General features: G+C 42.9%; 1 protein-coding gene across 3 annotated transcripts in view; it reads left to right on the top strand.

Moving 5' to 3' along the window:
• The first annotated feature begins 18,132 nt into the window (after positions 1-18,132).
• Positions 18,133-21,859, top strand: part of ADGRG2 (adhesion G protein-coupled receptor G2) — a 131,094-nt gene continuing 127,367 nt past the window's right edge. For all 3 annotated transcript variants that reach the window (XM_064573847.1, XM_064573845.1, XM_064573843.1), the window contains exons 1-2: positions 18,133-18,252; positions 18,437-18,500. The gene's annotated coding sequence lies outside the window, so the exon portion shown is untranslated. The remainder of the gene's footprint in view (positions 18,253-18,436; positions 18,501-21,859) is intronic.

Raw genomic sequence — 21,859 nt, 5'->3', positions numbered from 1 at the left:
TCCTTGTCTTATTCCTGAATTTAGGGGAGGCTATTAACTATAATGCTAACTGTGGGTTTTTCACAGATGCTCTTTATCAGGTTGAGAAAATTCCCTTATATTCCTAGTTTGTTGACTGCTTTTATCATGAAGAGGTGTTGAATGATTTTAATGATTTTTCTGCCTCTATTGAGATGATTATGTGGTTGTTTGTCCTTATTTTATTAATATACTGTATTAGAGTAATTAAGTTTTTTAAAAGATTTTATTTATTTATTTGACAGAGGGAGAGAGAGCACAAGCAGGGGGAGTGGCGGGCAGAGGGAGAGGGAGAAGCAGGCTCCCCACTGAGCAAGGAGCCCAACTAGGGGCTCGATCACAGGACCCTGGGAATGGGGCCTGAGCCAAAGGCAGATGCTTAACCGACTGAGCCACCCAGGAACCCCAGAGTAATTAATTTTTGCATGTTCAACCAACCTGCATTCCTGGGATAAATTGCTCTTGGTTATGGTGTATAATGCTTTTTATATGTAGCTGGATTTGTATTTTTTGATTTTTGCATTTGTATTTATGACATATATTGGTCTGTAGTTTTTTCTCCCCTCATGATATTTTAGCCTAATTTTGTTATCAGGGTAATTCTGGCTTCATATAATGAATTGGGAATTTTTTGGAAGAGTGTGTGAAGAATTGATATCGGTTCCTCTCTAAGTTCTTGGTAGAGGACATCTGGGTGGCTCAGTCGGTTAAGCGTCTGCCTTTGGCTCAGGTCATGATCCCAGAGTCCTGGGACTGAGCCCCATGTTGGGCTCCCTGCTCAGCGGGGTGTCTGCTTCTCCTTCTCCCTCTGCCTGCCGCTCCCCCTGCTTGTGTTCCTGCTCTCTCTCTCTCTCTCTCTGACAAATAAATAAATAAAATCTTAAAAAAAATTTTTTTTGGTAGAATTCACCAGTGAAACCATCTGGTTCTGGGTTTTTCTTTATGGGTAGGGTTTTCGTGTTTTGTTTTTTGTTTTATTTTGTTTTGTTTTACTTATTTAGCCTCTTGTTATGGGTCTGCTCACATTTTCTATTTCTTCTTCATTTTTATTTTTAAAGATTTTATTTATTTATTTGATGAGAGAGAGAGAGCACAAGCAGGGGGAGCATCAGGCAGAGGTAGAAGCAGGCTCCCCGCTGAGCAGGGAGCCCAATGTGGGACTCGATCCCAGAACCCTGAGATCATGACCTGAGCCGAAGGCAGATGCTTAACCGACCAAAACACGCAGGCGCCCCACTTCTTCTTTTTTTTTTTAAATTAAATGTAATTGACATCTACTTCTTGAGTCAGTTTAAGTAGTTTGTGTCTTTCTACAAATTTGTCCATTTTACTTAAGTTATCTAATTTGTTCTTATACAATTGTGAGTAGTATTCCTCTTTAATCCTGTCTATTTAAAGTTAGTATAATGTCCCCTCTTTTATTTCTGATTTTAGTAATTTGAGTCTCTTTTTTTCTTGGTCAATTTTTGTTGATCTTGTCAAAGAACAAACTTTTATTTTCTCTATTCTTCTATTTTATTAATTCATGCTCTAATATTTATTATTTCAATGTTTTCTTTTATAGATGAAAAAACTGTGACTCTGAGAGGCAAGAGCTCTGCCCTAAGAAATTAACTCATGGGGCACCTGGGTGGCTCAGTCAGTTGGGCATCTGCCTTCAGCTCAGGTCATGATCCCAGGGTCTGGGGATCGAGCCCTGCATCGGGCTCCCTGCTCAGCGGGAAGCCTGCTTCTCCCTCTCCCTCTGCCACTCCTCCTGCTTGTGCTCTCTCGATCTCTCTCTCTCTGTCAAATAAATAAATAAAATCTTTTTTTAAAAAAAGAAATTAACTCACATACATTTCATCCTTCCTTTTAAATGTAAGTCTTTTTTTTTTTTTTTTTAAGATTTTATTTATTTATTTGACAGAGAGAGACTCCAGAGAGAGGGAACACAAGCAGAGGGAGTGGGAGAGGGAGAAGCAGGCTTCCCACTGAGCAGGGAGCCCAACACGGGGCTCGATCCCAGGACCCTGGGATCATGACCTGAGCCGAAGGCAGATGCCCAACAAGTGAGCCACCCAGGCGCCCCTTAAATGTAAGTCTTAAGCTTTGGAAGAATAAAATGAATCAAGTATCAAGGCTCAAGATGCACCATTTAGGGTTTTCATATGACGCTGTCCACCATAGTTAATTAACCTTGTGTGAATGGGTGTGTTAGAGAGTGGCTAGCTGGTCACTAAAGCTAGATCCTCTCCCTCCTGGGCACCTAGGTAGAATACATTTCCCAGCCTCCCTGCAGTTAGTTGGCTATATAACTCTAGCCTAGCCAGTAACATGCAAGCAAAAAGAAAAGTGCACCATTCAGACCTGTCCCAGAAATACCCATCTCTTCTCTCCCTTCCTACCATCTGCTGGTTGGATGTTGCCCTCAGGGCATTCTTGAAAGCCCCAGATTGAAAATGGTAGAGTCTTTCTTACTGTCTGTGTCTACCTTATTTATCCACACTCAAGAGATGTGTAACCAAGTTCCTTGGAGATTTTCGTTATAAAGAAAGAATTGAAACTTTCTAGAATTCAATCTCGGGATGACTCTAAACCCTGTAGATACAAAGTCCTCACACTTGAGTCTGCTGTAGCTACTGTAGCCTGAATCTTTAGAATTTGCCTGGTGATTTAGGAGGTATAAAGGGCTGCCATATATTATCTCATTTAATTCTGAAAGCAGTCTTAGAATGTAATGTCAGTGAAAATGGCAAATGTGTATGTCCTGGTCACCTTCTTATCCCCAGGATCTCCCACAGTATCTGGCGCATTAGGTACTCAATAAATACTTGCTGAATGAATGGGAGGCAAACTTGAGTAGATTGAGGGCATGGGAAGAGAGGTTTACAAGAACCCATCAGCAGTTTAAAACCACAGTTCTTCTGTCTAAAGCAATACTGAATGTAAAACATTAGTGTCTGGCACATGGTAGGCATGCAATAATATAAATTATTTATGTACATATATGTATGCGCTACATATATCATATATTCCATATTTATATATAATCATATTAAATAGTTTAATATAGCATAATTTTACTAATTTATTTACATAAATATATATATTTCTCATCATAATTGGCATTAGAATAACTTTAGAACTTGACTGTATAGCTAGACAAATATACAGAATCCAATAAGAGGCATTTAAGTGTTTCAGCCTTCTGAGCTAGGATAACATTTTGTAAATAGAGTGAAGCTATAAATAGATTAGGTAAATCCAATCAGATGGTATAGCAATCTGGATTGAAGGGCCTCAGATTTCCTATGCCTTATCAGATGAAAAAGGTAAAAGCAGTTACGAAAGTAAATAAGCCGTGACTTGAATTTACTCAGGGGATTCTGAGAGCGAAACTAACCACATTTATGGGATCTGAACTTGGAGTTGCCCATTGAGGCAGCCACTATGAAAAACTATGTAGCAGGGGGCACTGTAAGGCAGTTTGGGTTGTAGGAAAGATCTCTCTGAATGTCTGTAGTTCCAGTTCTCACATTCTGGTCCAATCTCAGTTAACTGAGAATGTAACCTCAAAATTCACTTGGGGAGTAACTCCAAATTGCTTGTGATGATGTAATTGTCTTCTTTTTCTTCTTCTCTTAGATTGAAGTATAGTTAATATGCAATGTTATATTAGTTTCAGGTGGACAGCATAGTGATTCAATAAGTTTATAGGTCGTGCTGCGCTCATCACAAGTGTGGCTGCCACCAGTCCTCATGCAACATTATTACAAAACCACTGACTAGAGTCCCCATGCTGTACCTTTCATCCCTGTGACTTAGTCATTCCATAACTGGAAGCCTGTACCTCCCACTCCCCTTCACCCCTTTTGTCCATTCCCCACCTCCTTCCCTCTGGCAATAATCAGTTTGCTCTCTGTATTTGTGGGTTTGTTTTTGCTTTTTGTTTATTCATTTGTTTGTTTTTTTAGATTCCATGTATAAGTAAAATCATATGGTATTTGCCTTTCTCTGGCTGACTTATTTCACTTAGCATAATACCCTCTAGGTCCATCCGTGTTGTCCCAAATGGCAAGATCTCGTTCTTTTTTAAGGCTGAGTACTATTCCCCTGTATGTGTCTCTATGCATATGTATATGCCACATTTCTTTATCTATTCAACTATTGATGGACACTTGGTTGGGTTCATACTTCTCTCCTTAAATACTTGTCTCCTCACCTTTAACCTGGGGTTTCTCCACCTCGGCAATATTGATACTTTGTACAGCGTCACTCTCTTTTGTGGGGGACTGTCCTATGCATTGTAAGATATTTAGCAGCATCCCTGCTCCCTACTCACTAGATGCCAACAGAACTTCTACCCCATCCCAGTTGCAACCAAAAAAAAAAAAAATTTTTTTTTCTGGACATTGGCAAATGTGCCCTGGGAGGCAAAATCACCCTTTATTGAGAACCACTGCTTTAACCCTAAGAATATTTATGGTTAAGTATAGGGATCGATAAATAAATCAAACCCACAGTATTAATATTTTTGCATTATGTGTGGGAATTCTCTGTATTTACTTGCAATGTTTAAGATAATTTTAAATAATTATCTAACAGATTAGCTTTGTGTTTCTAATTTAAAATACATACATGAGAAATTGATTTAGACGAGATGATCAGCTTACCAAGTTTGCAAACAGTATTAGTGATGGGGTTTTGGAATATAGGTGAGGTTCAGTGGGGTGAGGTCCGGAGCCGACGACCAAGAAAGAATTCTTGAGACGCCTTTGGTGCAAAATGGTGGTTTATTAAAGCACGGGGACCGGACCATGGGCAGATAGAGCTGCTGCCCTGGGGTTGTGAGGTTTGGCTGATTATATACTTGGGAGTTGGGGGAGGTAAGGAAAAGGGAGACTTCAAAAGGATTTTCGTATGTTAAAGAAGACTCACAGGATACCGGAGGCATTGCCATTGTCAAGTTAAGGTTGTTTTTCCCTCTAGCAAGGCATTAACAGGAAGATAGTTGTGATGAGGGAGCAGAAGGCACGCTGAGGACAGAGCAGAAGCTGACACCCCACAACCCCCTCCCCCATGGGATATGTGTAACATGCCTCAGGCACTCCTGGCTGCCCTAAAGGAAAAACAAATAGTTAACTTATGGAGTTTACAATCCTGCAAGACAGGAGTCTTCCTCGGTTTACGCAAGTCTTAGCAATTTACAAGAACGAAGCATTTCTGTCAATGGCCTAGCTTCCAGAAGGGAATGTAGATACAATTAAATGTCCTTATAACCTGCAGCCCATTGACAGATACTTGAAGTGGGCAAAGTGTAGTGTTCCTCCAGGAAGTTCCCAACTATCTCACTGTCGGGTGTCAGCTTCTGCTTTGTCCTCAGCTTGCCTTCTGTTCCTTCATCATTAGAACACTTGAAAGGACTTACTTAGAAGTTTTGTTTATTACATTTACTGGAATCAGCAGCATTCTTGAGGAACTTGTTTGTTAGGAAACAATGCATGCACTTAAACAGAAAATAAAATCTGTTAGATGTATAAATTTGATTTAAAAGAACTTAATTCATGAATTGTAAAAGTCCCTGTAAAATTATTGATAAAACGCAATTATATTTATAAAGAAAACAAGATTTGTAAGTTGAACTTAAAAGCTTAAGAAAGATATGTTTTTACGTTTTAAAAATTTGTTAATTTAATTTGAATTGAATATTGTTTCCAAGTACCAGATTAGCCTCTGAATAATACTTTCTGTGTGCAAAACCATCCTTGAGGACACAAAAAAACTTCACACTGACAATGAGAAGTCAGTTGCCTCATAAGGGGTGTGACCGATGGTTTTACACATAGTCCCTGGTGGCTCTGAGGAACAGTCTTAAGTCCTCTTGTTCCACAGAATCACTTTCTGGAATGATGAATAAAACGGTGACTAAAAATGAGAAAATCAAGGGGGACAATGAGGGGAAAAGTATTCCCTCAAAATGAGGGGAAATGGAAGGCCGTCATGTTTAGGGTTTTTTAAACTTATTTTGAGGGAAAATATATTCAGGATAAGGTGTAAATACTGTCCTAAATCAATTTTATTTATTTTTTATTTTTAAAGATTTTACTTATTTATTTGACAGAGAGAGACACAGCGAGAGAGGGAACACAAGCAGGGGGAGTGGGAGAGAGAGAAGCAGGCTCTCTGCTGAGCAGGGAGCCCGACGCGGGGCTCAACCCCAGTACCCCGGGATCATGACCTGAGCCGGTGGCTCATGCGACTGAGCCACCCAGGCACCCCCTAAATCAATTTTTAAAAAATAGAATAGGAAGATACTGTGTAAAAGTTTCTAGAATAGTGTTTCTTAAATGTGAATGTGCAGGCAAATCAACTGGGACAACTCTCCTTGTAAGTGGATGGAGGTGGTACCTAATGCTATTGTGGTAACTGATGTGGGGAACAGAAGCAGAAGGAAATGTAGATAAAATTAAATTTCCTTAGAACCTGCAGCCCATTGACAAGTACTCGAGACAGGCAGAGTTGAGCTTTCCTCCAGGAAGCTCCCACTGTCTTAATGTTAATACCTTGCTAGAGGGAAAAACAACCTGAGCTTGACAATAACTAGGCCTCCAGGGTCCTGTGTGTCTTCTTTAGCATATGAAAGTCCTTTTGGAAACTTCCCTCCGTCTTTACCTCCCCCAACTCCCCCAGCTCCAAAGTATATAATGGGCCACTCCTCACAACCCCAGTAGGGCTCTTTCTGCCCACGGGTCCTGTCCCTGTTTTTCACCAAAGGTGTCTCAAGAATTCTTTCTTGGCGCCTGGGTGGCTCAGTTGGTTAAGCGACTGCCTTCGGCTCAGGTCATGATCCTGGAGTCCCGGGATCGAGTCCCGCATCGGGCTCCCTGCTCGGCAGGGAGTCTGCTTCTCCCTCTGACCCTCCTCCCTCTCATGCTCTCTGTATCTCATTCTCTCTGTCTCAAATAAATAAATAAAATCTTAAAAATAAATAAATAAATAAATAAATAAATAAAAAGAATTCTTTCTTGCCTGTTGGCTCCGGACCCCAACACTCCACATCACATCAGTAATTATGTTGCAATATATAAATGTATCAAATCAACACATTGTGCGTCTTAAACTTACAGGGTGTTATGTGTCAATTATATCTCAATAAAGCTGGAAAAATATAAAAATAAAGTTTAAAAAAGTTAAAAGTATTACAACCAATTATCAAGAGCACTGTGTTTATAATTAAAATTGCTGGCTTAGGGGGTCGCCTGGGTGGCTCAGTCGTTAAGCGTCTGCCTTCGGCTCAGGTCATGATCCCGGGGTCCTGGGATCGAGTCCCGCATCAGGCTCCCTGCTCCACGGGAATCCTGCTTCTCCCTCTCCCACTCCCCCTGCTTGGGTTCCCTCTCTCGCTGTGTCTCTCTCTGTCAAATAAATAAATAAAATCGTTTTAAAAATAATAAAAACAAAAAAATTGCTGGTTTAATTTGAAAAATGTGTATATGTTGTGCTGCAAAAAAAAAAAGTTCTGACGCAGTAGGTCTGGAGTGGGGCCTGAGATTCTGCATTTCTAACAAGTCCCCAGCTGATGGTGCCAGCAATACTGGTCCCAGAACCACACTTGAAGTAGCAAGAAGTCAGAGGATCAGGCATATATAATTCTGTTCTCTAAAAATAAGGTGAAGGGGAGCAAATATTGCCACCCCAAGGTATCCCGCCTTGCCATATTGATCATTTTAAGCTGGTTATTTTAAAGAAACTGCAAACACAAGAGAAGATCTGAAAACCAAGTAGGAGTTATCCTTTCATAACAGATATTTACATTTCTCTCCACTTGTATGGAGGGAAACCTCCATTTGTAAGGGTGTCTCCCTCCCATTACCAGGAAGAGGAGGTTGACTCTAAATCTCTAGAAATCATTATTTATGGAGAAGGCAATGATTTAGATCTGCATAACAGATCTAAAACAACCCTACCCTTGTTTACTGTGCTTTCCTGGTAACCTCTCATAACTGACTCCCCACCCCCAAAATCTCCTTTTAGGCCTTAGCTGGAGATGGCTTTCAAGGTGATGACTTTGGGCCATTTCGGGGGGGTATTCAGCTTCCCAGGTCTGTCCTGTATTTACAGGAGGTACACATGTTATTCAACTTCTGTTTGTTTTTCTCTTGTTAATGTGTCTTATGGCAACTGAATTGTTAGACTGGCCAAAGAACCAGAAGGGAAGAAGGGAAAACTTTTCTGCTCCTACAAAGGACTATCCTTAACTCATAAGCCTATACCAAAAGGATTTCTGCCCTCATAAGTGAGGGCGAAGGAGTGAGGAGGGTCTTAATTGGTGACCTTCTTCATTCCCAGGGGTGCCCATGGAGGCTCCCTTCCTCAGAGGCTTGAATGTCAGCAGCCAATATCAACTCTCTTCTGTTGGACCAAGATTGCTAAATATCAACACTTTTAGATCCTGGACTTTGAGCATTCCAGAATAGAACAGGGGTAGGAGGTTAGGCCAGCAGAAAAAATAGGGGGTTGCTCTTTTTCCCACAGAACATCAAGGTCTTTGCGTCTCAGTGTCTGACTTCTCTTGCTGCTTGTTAGGTTCTAACAGGATACCTGGAGATCAGCAATGAGGAAGTCATGGCTGGCTATTGGGAAGATCAGAGGCCTGTCCCTGCAGCACTCCACAAGAAGCCAGATCAGACCAGACAGACCCAAGATGGCAGAAGCCATGACGGGACACGTCTGATCAAATTAGGAAGAAAAAACTTGAAGCCGTACCTACCAAACCGACTAATAAATCTTCCAGCCCCTAGTAACACAGTCAAAAGATAGAAACCCAAACCTTAGGTTGTGCCCCTTGCACATCTCCAGAGTGTACTTTGGGCTTTATTTAAAAAAAATTTTTTTTTCATAAGATCAATTTCTTTTTTTTAAGATTTTATCTAATTACTGAAGGAGAGTGAGAGAGAGCACAAGTGGGGAGGAGCAGAGGCAGAGGGAGAGGGAGAAGCAAACTCCCTGCTGAGCAGGGAGCCCTGATGTCGGGCTCGATCCCAGGACCCTGAGATCAGGACCTGAGCCAAAGGCAGACGCTTAACTGACTGAGCCCCCCAGGCGCCCTGTATTTTGGGCTTTAATAAACTTTCCCACTTGTGTACTCGTCTGCTCTGCTCCGTGTCTGTCCCCGAATTCATTCTTGTGACAAGACCAGGAACCTTCAGCCACTCCTTCGGGTCTGGCTGGGCCGAGGCCCCAGGGCCCAGGATCTCTCCAGTTTACTGGGTAACCGTTGTGCCATGAGAATGTAAAAGAAATGGATCTGGCTCTGCAAATTCATGATCAATAAAAATATTTAACAACCTCCTAGGCAAAAAACAAAAAGTGAAAATGAAGTGTTAGAAGAATCAGGAAATAACTTGATCAGGAGCTTATAAAACGAAACTGATTTGGTGAAGTCTCAGGTGCCAGATGCTGGATTCACTGAATGCAGGGTTTAGGGTTGTGCTGATTTCTGAATCTGTTTGAGAATATGGTGGACTCTAAGTCCAGAAAACACAAAGTCTACTTTTATCTTATTTTATTTTATTTTAAGATTTATTTATTTTTTTAGAGAGGGAGAGGGAGAGAGTGAGTGGTGGGAGGGGCGGATGGGGGGAGAGAGAGAGAGAGAAGCAGACTCCCCAGTGAGTGCGGAGCCCGACTCTGGGCTCGATCTCAGGACCCTGAGATCATGACCTGAGCCAAAATCAAGAATCGGACACTTAACCGACTGAGGCATTCAGGTGCCCCGGAATAAACCGCTTTTATTTTTTATTTTTTTAAATAAACTGCTTTTAAATAAAATATGCCAAATACGATAGTTTTAAAAAACAATCCTAGTTATGTGAAATGCATTTTTACTTGTCTGAACTGGAAAAAGGACTGTGTGGCTGTCATGGGCACTGAAAATAAGCAATGCAGAAATAGATTCTGTTTAATTTATCCAAAAAAACCCCCCAAGATGTAGTTATGGGTATTTCCCCTTACAATGAAAACATACTTCTATTTTACATCTTTAATAATGACTGACTTTGAGAGTACATGTTTATTTTAGTTAAAGAACAGTCCAAAGACTAAAACATTAATGCTGGGTCTAGAAAAAACTTGAGAAGCTGGGATGGAAATAGAATGATTTACCTTGAGAATTTTTAGTACAAATATTAGTAATAACTAACGTTAATTGAACGTTTACTTTGTGCTGGGTAGTCTACTAAATCCTCAACCCAATACTTCTCAGGTTGTAATGTACATAAGAATTGTCTGAGGTTCTGATTAAAATGCGGATTCTGCTGCAGTAGGTCTGGGGAGGAACCTGAGATTTTGCATATAGCACTGGCCAGGTTCAGGTACCACACTTTGAATAGGGAGGTTCTAGTTGGATCATCTCACTTAATTCTCACAGTAACCCTAGATACAATTCATGTCTCCGTTTTACAAATAAACTGAGTCCTAGGGAGATAACATGATTTACCTAAGTGGTGGGCTGGCATTCTGACTCTAAGTCTGCATTCTTAAATTAGAATGACCTAGGGGCGCCTGGGTGGCTCAGATGGTTAAGTGTCTGCCTTCAGCTCAGGTCATGATCCCAGGGGCCTGGGGATCGAGGCCCACATTGGGCTCCTGGCTCAGGGGGAGCCTGCTTCTCCCTCTCCCTCTGTCTCTCCCCCTGCTGATGCTCTCTCTCTCTTTCTCTCTCTGTATCTCGGTGTCTCAAATGAATAAATAAAATCTTAAAAAAAAAAAACCAACCATTGGCTAGATCGTTCTAATTCTTTTAAAACTTTTTTTTTTAAAGATTTTTTTATTCATTTGAGAGGAAGGGAGAGAGAGCATGCGCACACACGCAAAGGAGCAGGGGGCGGGAGAAGCGGACTCCCGAGGCGGGGCTTCATCCCAGGACCCTGGGACCATGACCCAAGCAGAAGGCAGATGCTCAACCGGCTGAGCCACCCAGGCGCCCCTAGCCAGTGGTCCTTAACTCTGATGGCCCCATCATGTAAATCAGATTCTCTGAGAATGGGGCCTAATGATTAATATTTTTTTCATGTTCCCCAGGTGGTTTCAATGGGTAGTCAATTCGGAGCACCACTGATCTGGTTCAACCCTTCTTTTACAAATAAGGAAATTGAATGTCCCCCCCCAACCACCACCCAAAGAGTCAATGTTTGTAACAAAGAACCCGGGGGGCGCCTGAGTGGCTCAGTCGGTTAAGCGACTGCCTTCGGCTCAGGTCATGATCCTGGAGTCCCGGGATCGAGTCCCGCATCGGGCTCCCTGCTCGGCAGGGAGTCTGCCTCTCCCTCTGACCCTCCCCGCTCTCATGTGCTCTCTCTCATTCTCTCTCTCTCAAATAAATAAATAAAAATATATAAAAATATATATATATAAAAAAATGATTTACATTATTTTGAGGAAAAAAGGTACATGACTGTGTTTGCAAAGACAAAGCAGGATCAAAAGAAGCCTCAGAAACCCAGAAGAATGTAAAGGGTAGAGGATATGCTGGGTCTTAGCAAAATTCTAGTCTCTACTGGGAGAAAAAAAAGAAAAAGGAAAAGAACAAAGCTTACTTTAGTCGGGTCCAGTAAAGTTGTGTGAAATTCTCAAGAAATTTCACATTTACCCCAGAGTGCATAGGATCACCAATTTTGAAGATTCTGGATTCACTAAGAAAAGTTTACACTATTCATGAAATGATTCATCCATTCACTCCAAAAAAATTTGTTAATCACCTGCCATGTGCTAGGTCCTAGATCCTGAGAATACAGTAATGAACATGACAGGTACGGAGGTTACATCTGAGAAGGGTGCTGACCATCCTAACGCTCTAGATCTCGACTTCAAGAGAAGGCATGTAACATAGGCTTAGCCAATCATTACAATTCATTCTCCTTACCATATGATGGCTCCAGCCAGGCCAATGAGAACCTGGCCCTGGTGTTATTATCTCCCAAACCAGAAGTTCTATTTCTTCTCTGTGATTATTGCCTGGGCTAATGATAAGCTGGAAGTATCTATAGCCATATTTCATGCTGCTTAACATGGAAGAAGTCCTGTGTAGAAAGATGAGATTGGAACTAACTATTGAGAGAGGAAGAGAATGAAAGGGAAAGAGAGAGAGAGAAATCTGATGACATAATTTGAATTCCTGTATGCAGAATCCACTCCACCTCTGTCCTTCCCAGATATGTGAGCTGATAAATTCCCTTTTCTTACTTAAGCTGATTTGAGTCAAGTTTCTGTCATTTGCAACCAAAAGAGCCCTGACTCAGACTTACAGCCTCATTAAATGAACAACTACATAAACCTGGGAGTTCATCTAATACAGTGACTCTCCAAGTGGGGTCCCTGAGCCAGCACCGGTGGGGCCGCTGATGACTTGTTAGAGATGCAAATCCTGGAATTCTATCCCAAACCTCCTGAATCAGTAAGTGTGGAGGGAGAGCCCAGCCGTCAGTTTTAATAGGCCCTCCAGATGATTTTGATCCACACTGAAGTCTGAGAAACTCTGTCCTAATACATCTCTTTCCATGAGATGGGAAAATAGAAGCTCACAAACGGGAGGTAACTTGCTGAAGATCATCAAACTATTTAGAAGAGTGGCCTCAGACCCTCAGTAATCCAAGGTCTATGGGGTTTGGAAAAGGAAGGTCCCTTGGAGTTTTGAGGGAAGTAACACATGGATTGGCAAATAGGAGGGGGAAAAATATTTTGGGTCAAATAATACAGTACGGTTGGAAACACTTGCTATGTGTGTTTGGAGAATATTTTACTCATCTTGGCTCCCCAGCTGAGCCAACAACAATGTGTTAAAGCTCCATGGCCAATGGCAGGAATCCAGGAGAGTCCTTTCCATGTGCCAGCGAAGAGGAATTTCTTAGAAAAGCTACAGAAATTATGCTACTATCACATTTCGCTTTGTGGAGTGAAGGAATAAAGAAGATGAAGCAAAAAGCAAGGGACGGCAGCTTTTCCCGAGTCCCACCTCTCCAGCTGGGAGAAAGGGGCTTTATCGTTGTTCTGGCCCGGGTAAGAAGTTCCTCAGAGGGAAACTGGGCACCTAACCTGGTGACTTGGAGAATAACTTGCGTTTTTTGAACTTTCTTTTTCAGGTGGAGGGAGAGATCAGCAGCGTTCCAGAGTGTCCCTGGAAACTCTATTTAGTAGCTTTCTTTCCGATGATTTGTCCAGCCTGCCCTGGGGACCTGGTCTATCCAGAGGCAAACTAAAGAGAAGAAAGGCCCTGGCACCAATATTTCTGAAGCCTTTCGCGGTCTCTCCTTTGCCGACTCAGGAGTAGACAGACGGTCATAGTAGGTAGCAGATCAAAGGATCAAGGGAAATCGCTGGCACTACCAATTTTAGAGAGGACAAGCTTTTCATAGTCACTATATACTTTTCCTTTGGTACATCTACTTGGGCAAGGCCAATGCCCTCCAGGAAGGTACCTGGTAAAGAAACAAAAGCATCACCTCCTCTCATATAAATCCATGATTCACACATTTATCCGTCCATTCATTCGTTCGTTCATTCATTATTTGTTGAATACCAACCATGTGCCAGGCACAGGTCTAGGCACTGGAGACACAGCAACAAAAATAGTAAAAAACCACGCCAAAACATCCTTGTCCTTATGGAACTTGCTTTCTGTTTGGGGCGGGGGGAGACAGTCCATAAACAAAACCAGTAAGTAACACAAGTTGGTTGGCAACTCGTGCTATGGAGAAAAAATAAAGCAGGGAAAGAGCAGAGAGAGAGAGAGAGAGAGAGCTGGGTGTGGTGAAGGAGGAAATTAAAAAATGTAAATAAATAAGGCAGTCAGGGAAGGCCTCACTGGCATCCAGTGCGGTCTTTGTCATCAATTCTCGGGAAAGATCTCTTGAAGCTGGAAAAGACCCTGAGAAAAAGACTCAAACTATTAATCAAGAAATAACTACTGAGCGGCACCTGGCTGGCTCTGTTGGTGGAGCATGTGACTCTTGATCTTAGGGTTGTAACTTTGAGCCCCACGTTGGGTGTAGCGATTACTTAAAAAGAAAATCTTGGGTGCCTTGGTGGCTCAGTCGTTAAGCGTCTGCCTTCGGCTCAGGTCATGATCCCAGGGTCCTGGGATCGAGCCCCACGTCGGGCTCCCTGCTCTGCGGGAAGCCTGCTTCTCCCTCTCCCACTCCCCCTCCTTGTGTTCTCTCTCTTGCTGCGTCTCTCTGTCAAATAAATAAATAAAATCTTTAAAAAAAAAAAAAAAAAAGAAAATCTTAAAAAAAAAAAGGAAGAAAAGAAATAACTGCTGATACCTACTATGGTATAGATGAGTGTCATCAAATATTCCATACGGTTAAGTTGGAGCCATAGGACTAATACTGGCCAATCAATTATGAGCAGAAGTGATACGTATCACTTCTGGGCTGTGTCATTTAAAAGCCCAGGTGCCTCCCTCCCCCTCTTCTTCCCTGCCTCCGCCATCTTGGCGACACATGTTCCTGATGGTCCTCAAAGATGGAGGAGGGTATCCTGTCCTGCCTCAGACTTCACGTGAGGGAGAAATATACCTTTACGAAGTCAAACCATTGAATTTTAGTGTCGTCACTGCAAGCTGGCCTAACTTTACTTGACAAATACATCTACTACACCCAGCTTCAGGAGTGAACACTCTAGGGGAAAAAGGAAGTATCAGGGCGTGGTCTCAAGGAACTTCTTTCTATTCCAATTGGCAACTACAACTGCAACTTAGACTCAACATTAAAGGCCATGAATCATCAAAATTAATGAATGGTGCAAACAATGAGGGTTTGGGAATTTAGGAGAGGGAAGGACAGCTGAAGCTGCCTGGCACCCCGGGGGTGGGCAAATAATTGTAGAATCTATAGAAGGGAGGGCAGAGGAAGCTTTGAAGAACTTGCCCTTGAGAAAAGTGTAGGATTCAAAGAAGCAGTGGGTGAGGAAAGACAATTTGGGTGAGAAGTAGAGCAAGCGCAAAGATAAAGTTATGGAAATGGACAAGGCACATTCTAGGTGTAGTGTGCGGGGATTCTGATCGGAACTGAGGATTCACATAGAATACTAAGGTTAAGGAAAGATCCCAATGGGCTATGAATGACAAGTGAAGGATTCTGAGCTGGATTCTGTAGATGATAGGGAATGCTGTGGACTGGTCGAAGAAGCCATTTGGACTGTTCACAAGTGAGACGCGGGGGGAGTCTGTTAGGATGTTACATACATCGCCTGTAGCTATGGGAGACCTGAACCAGGGAAAGGGGGTGTACTGCCTTCTTCTTCAGAGTGAGGTCCATGGACTAGAAGCATCAGCATTGCTTAGTAGAAATGCAAACTCTCAGGCCCCACCCCAGACCCTACTGAAATAGAATCTGCATTTTAACAAAATCCTGAAGTGATGCTTGCACATTAAAGTTTGAGGAACAGTAGTTTGGCAGGCACCAGCTGATGGTCCACCCTCAGCGCATTCTTCTCTTCCCGCTTAACGACTGAGCCACCCAGGCGCCCCTACAAATACTTATTTTTAAATGGGAGGGGGACTTAAGGTGTCTTCTTAGGTGAAATGGGAAAAAAATGGAGTTTTTTCAGGCATTCATCCTTCCTCCATGCAGCCCATGTGATTCAGGGTACACTGATCCTATCCCCAGCTGTAGAGTTGGTCTGATGGGTCTCTCCCTTGGTTCTCTAAGTGTGGTTCCCAGCATCATTTGGGAACTTGTTAGAAATGTACAATCGGAGAAGTAAATTCTCAGGCCCCACCCAAGATTACTGAATCAGAAACCCTGGGGCTGTGCGCCCTGCAATTTGTATTTTAGTAAGCCCTCCTGGTGATTCTGATTCAGGCTTATTTTTGAGAACCACTTGTCCTCACCAGTCATGCTGATCACATTCCCCTTGATAGTGATTGGTTCCTGAATTCAGGCTTAAGCTGATCAGTTTCTGGCACTCTCCTGGCCGCTGAATTGGTCCAGAGGTAGTCATATGACCTAAGTTGGCCCCATCCAACTAAAGAGAAGGCTATTTAAGCCACAGTTGAAGGAAGATTTATGTTGTTGTTTTGTTTTGTTTTGTTACTGTTTTTCCCTCTCCTTCCTTCCCTCACCCCTCCTGATGGCACAAGCAAGGTAGACCATTGCCTCTTTGCTCCTGACTGCCAACATATGACCATGAGGGAAACCAGGCTGAGGGCAGAGCAGAAAGGATCACAATGAAGAGGAGCCAGAATCCTTGCACTGTGCATCTGATCTTCCTGTTTCCTGAAATAACACATTTCCTTATGATTTAAGCCAGTTGGCTTTGTGGTTTCTTGTACTTATAGCCAAAAACGTCATAACTACAGGTGAGGTCAAGGAAGTATGGGGCCAATGGGCATACCAAAAATATTCTAGGATGAAGGATGTATTTACTTAACAGGCATTTTTTTTTTCACTAAGTTCCCAAAAACTAGATCCAGGTAGATTAACTGTTGTAACTTGAGAAAAGCAACTTAGGACAAATAAAATGGAGGATTACTTCATGCAGAGGATCCCCAACTGGTGAATTGGCTAAAAATATACAAATACTTATTTTTATTTTGTTTTTTTAAATTTAATTTATTTGACAGAGAGAGAGAGACACAGCGAGAGAGGGAACACAAGCAGGGGGAGTGGGAGAGGGAGAAGCCGGCTTTCCACTGAGCAGGGAGCCCGACGCGGGGCTCGATCCCAGGACTCTGGGATCTGAGCCGAAGGCAGACGCTTAACGACTGAGCCACCCAGGCGCCCCTACAAATACTTATTTTTAAATGGGAGGGGGACTTAAGGTGTCTTCTTAGGTGAAATGGGAAAAAAATGAAATAATATACAGATGAGCCTGAAATATATCGTGGTTCCAGAAAGTAAGGAAGTGCTTAAGAAAGGAATGGACACAGGAGCCAACCTGAAAGAGCTCCCAGTGACCCACAAGCAAGGCAGTTTAGCAACAAAATGATAACATTGGATTATAACCCAAAGACTAAAATAATTATCTATGAGTCCATAGTGATATAAATACATTGAATAAGTAAAGTAATGGGAGAGAAGGTACAGCTTTTCCCTATAGAAGAATTCCAGTGAATGAATGTAGAAGCCATGGGGGAAATAGTAAGCTACCTTTAGCACGCCACAGTAATCACTGTCATAGGCAGACCCACGGATGGATGCTAACATTAATAAGAGAAGTTTTGAGGAGAAACAGGGTATTTGTATAGCCTCAAAGTATCTTCCCCAAGAGGGAAAATGGATACATAAGACAAACTAGTGTGCTATAGGGGTGTGTCTGTCCAGAGTTTTCTCCTGAAACATGCCCTGTGGTTTCACAGACAGGTAAGCCAGAGACTCAGTTTAAAATTGCATGGCGAGCAGGCGCCTGGCTGGCTCGGTCTTGATCTCGGGCTTGTGGGTTCGAGCCCCACATTGGGTATAGAGATTACTTAAAAATAAAACCATTAAGAAAGAAAGAAATTGCATGGCCAGGACTTCATGGGTTCTTCTAAGAAACAAACAGGGCCATCTCTGTTCAGAGAACTTCAATTACGACTGAGCTGAGTGTGGCCTTGTCCAGAAACTTGTTCCCTGTGTCACTTTTGAAGATATGGGCTCATCTTCCTCCCCCCAGTTTCTACCCCAAGGCCCCAGATTGCTTATGGTAGGCAGGGTGGTGGTGAGTTGCACAAGCTAATGCCAGTGTGCAGATCTACTGGGATGCATTTAGTTTCCTCTTGATTCTGGGATTATTTGTGTTGGCATGAGGCCATGCTCAGCTCTTCCCAAGTTGGGACACATTCTCAGAAAGGGCTGGTCCCACCATCCTCATCTTGCTAGAGGCCAAAGTCTGGTTTCATTTTTCATTAAACTGCTATTTGTAACTTTCATTGAACAGAATGACAACATGTCCAACTGTCTTCATTCAGTATTTTCACAGGAGAGAGCCTTTTGCCTTCCACGAGAATGTGTGATTTATTTATCTCTTGCATTGTGCAATCAGTTCACCATCATTACAACTAACGCAATGTTCTAGAGAAAAATTTTGCTGTATCACATGGTGACATCACTCACATCGGCAGTGATTGGTTTTTCACCTAGATCCACCAAAGCCTACACCGCAGGGGATGGAATGGTGTGGCCAGAGGCTTCTCTGGTTTGATTGTGAGTGCCTAGGGGGCTGGGATCACCTCTTGCTCATCTTCATCTGCCCAGGGGTCAGCCATAGTAGGTATGGTAGTATTTCTACCTCTTCACTTCCTGGGTCCTTATAGGACTACATTGCCTGGCCTTCTGTGCCTGGGGGCAACTCTGAGAACAGTTCCAACGGATGAGTTGGGAGCAGAAGCGTTGCACATCAAGTCTGGGCTGAAGCATTTAAATGCTTGTGGTCCAGAGCTCTCTTTTCCTTCTAGCTGAGCAACCAGCAACATTTGAGAAGGTGGCTACTCCGTCGGCCTGGGTCCCTGAGTGACTGTGGTAAGTAGAGCTCTCCCTAATTTATAATGCACGCATAGCATGAGTAAGACATAAACCTTTGTTGTGTGAACGATAGAGATTTTGAGTTGTTTGTTACTGCAACATAACCTAGGCTATCCTTGCTGATACTGTAGGCATAAGATAAATGTTTGTTGTTGAATGGATGAATGACTTAAGCCAGAAAGGACTTCTGAGCAGTGGTCGCTCTAGATTTACTAGAAAGGAGAAATTCAGTCCTGGTAATCAGGTGATAATTGTGTGGGAAGTGGGGGCCATGTTGGCTAGGGAACTTCTCATGTTCTGCTCGTATAGTACATTGGTTTTGTTAGATGCCTCTTATTTGGGGTATTCGAATATTGATGGGATTATGAGGGACCCAAAATACCCCAAAGCAACCCTTGATACTACCACTAGAGTTTAGATTGATCTTGTCACCCTCTATGTATTTTACAAATGGGGAAACTGAGACCCAGACTCAGTGTAGTCTCATTTCCTGACTCTCTATCTAGTGCTTTGCCACCCCAACATTGTACCTTTCATACCGGGCCTTCAGACAGCTTAAGAGTCACACTCTGGGGGCGCCTGGGTAGCTCAGTCGTTAAGCGTCTGCCTTCGGCTCAGGTCATGATCCCAGGGTCCTGGGATCGAGCCCCGCATCGGGCTCCCCGCTCAGTGGGAAGCCTGCTTCTCCCTCTCCCACTCCCCCTGCTTATGTTCCTGCTGTCGCTCTCTCTCTGTCAAATAAATAAATAAAATCTTTAAAAAAAAAAAAAAGGGTCACACTCTGACTGATTCCACTCCTGGCTCTACCACTTGCTACCTGTGGATCTTGGGACAGGCTACTCAATCTCTCTGTGCCTCAGTTTCCTCAGCTGGACAATCCTCAGTGGGTTGCCATGTAGATTTGGTACCAAAGTATAAACTAGGGAAGAACCCTAACACGCCTGGCATGTAGCAAGTATAATGTTCATCACCATCAGGGCCACCATCGTCATTATGGTTTCTCATCCCACCATCTTGACTTACTCCCAAGTCCCATGTTTTCTTGTGCTCATTTCCCTTGGAAAATAATAAATCTGTTAGAGACCATTGCGTGGTATCTTTGCAGACTATTTGGTCCCAGGTAAAGTTGCATTTGAAATTCTAAGGAGAGAGCTGGGCCTTGGGCACTGGTGAGGTGTCCTTTTCTGCCACCTCCCTCTGCTGAGAGCCCACACTCAGGGATCCACCAGAGGGAGGGGGTGAGGAGAACAAGGCCTTCTGCCTGCTTACTCAAGTCTCTGCCATGTTTCCTCACCGACTGATGCTGGGGATCAAACTCTATCCCCACTGGCTCACATACCCTGTGGGGCAAGATCTAAATCGCCCACTCTCCAGTTGCTGGGACAGCAGTCTCTGGGCTGTGCTCCTGTAGATTTAAGATTGAACTGCAGATCACGAGCACCAGAGCCTTCCTCCATATCACTAGACTGTGCCTGTGGAGGTGTGTGACCAGGGCCCCTCTCACGGAAAAGGCAGAGGGCCCCTTGGCTGGAGTGCTGGCCACCTCTTTGGTCCCAGCCTCTTTCCTCTTCCTTTGGTCAGGATGGCAGAGTTATGTTGACCTGACTGTATGTGCCAAGGGGAATGGAAGTTTGGCTGGAAGTGCATCAAAATCTGAAATTTAATTATAGGCAAAGGAGTCTCTAATTTTTGTGTTTTATTTATTTATTTTTTTCATTTTTGTGTTTTAGACATATTTCTTTCGAGTGTCTTTTTTTTTTAAGATTTTATTTATTTATTTATTTATTTATTTATTTGACAGAGAGAGACAGTAAGAGCAGGAACACAAGCAGGGGGAGTGGGAGAGGGAGAAGCAGGCTTCCCGCGGAGCAGGGAGCCCGATGCGGGGCTTGATCCCAGAACCCTGGGATCATGACCTAAGCTGAAGGCAGACGCTTAACAACTGAGCCACCCAGGCGCCCCGAGTGTCTTTTTTTTTTTTTTTAACAGCAAGTTTGTTTAAAGGAAAAGCATATTTATTCTGGCATCACACTTACTTTAGGAATTCAAGCAACTTTTAATATGAGGTATACAGACTTTAACTCCTTTCTTGAAGTAAAACATGCATAGGGAAAGTGCACATATCATAGGTGAGCAGCTCAATGAATTTTCACAAACCTAATACATCCATGTAAGTAGCACCCAGATAACGAAACAAGACATCACCTTCTTTTTTTTTTTTTTTTAAAGATTTTATTTATTTATTTGAGAGAGAGAATGAGAGACAGAGAGCACGAGAGGGAAGAGGGTCAGAGGGAGGAGCAGACCCCCTGCTGAGCAGGGAGCCCGATGCGGGACTCCATCCCGGGACTCCAGGATCATGACCTGAGCCGAAGGCAGTCGCCCAACCAACTGAGCCACCCAGGCGCCCAAGACATCACCTTCTTATCCCCCTTGTAACTCCCTCCAGTCACCAACTTTGCAACGACCACTAACCTGAATGTTGGTTTTGCCTGTTTTACACTTTGCATAAAGGGAATCACATTGTATGTATGCTTTCACGTCTGATTTCATGCTTTCTCCTCGCTGTTTGGTATTCCATTTTGTGACTATACCACCGCAATGTTTTCAATCCATTCTAGTGCCCATGGACATTTGAGTAGCTTTCAGTCTAGGGCTATTAGAAAGACACTGCTATGAACACTCTCGTTCATACCCTTTGGTAAACATATGCACTCCTTTCTGTTGGGTATACACCTAGAAGGGCAATTGCCGGACGTGGGGTAGTTGTACGCTCAGTTTCAATAGATTCTGCCAAATAGCAGGGTGTGAGATTTTTGGTGGCTCTATACAATATGAAGTCTACTTTCTAGTAAGTTGAAGATACACAAGTGTTAAGTTAATGCAAACAGAAACAATTTAATCCTTTGGAGTATCATTAAACCTGTTTATTAAAATATACTGTTTTCCCCCTTATCATAATTCTGCCTCCAACTTATGTAGCCTGGATGAACTTCCTGACCTCCACTCTCCCTTAATCCAGCCAGTCAAAAGTCTCTCTGAAAACACTTTTCATTCATTTATCCAGCTAGAATGTTGTGAGTGTTAATAAGTTGGCGTTTGCAAAACAAATTCAACCCCTCCTGCAAAGCTGAGTACATCTTACCCCCAGGGTTGTGTCTAATAGGGCAGAGTCAGCCAGGATGTGCTCTACAGACCTGCATTTTATAAACACCTTCTCCAGAGCTGTGAATGCAATTCAGAATCTAGAATCCTGTTTTGGTGGTAAAGAACAATGGAATATTCTCCTGCAGGTTTTAACAAAAGAGAATGGCGCCTTTAAAGTCATAAAGCATTTTGCAAATATAGAAGCTATT

The sequence above is a fragment of the Mirounga angustirostris genome, unplaced genomic scaffold, assembly GCF_029215605.1.
Source record: "Mirounga angustirostris isolate CCGP_5_RB_7025 unplaced genomic scaffold, mMirAng1.0.hap1 SCAF_11, whole genome shotgun sequence".
Taxonomy (NCBI): domain Eukaryota; kingdom Metazoa; phylum Chordata; class Mammalia; order Carnivora; family Phocidae; genus Mirounga; species Mirounga angustirostris.
Note: the sequence above shows the minus strand (reverse complement) of the source record. Positions and strands in the feature narration are given on the sequence as shown.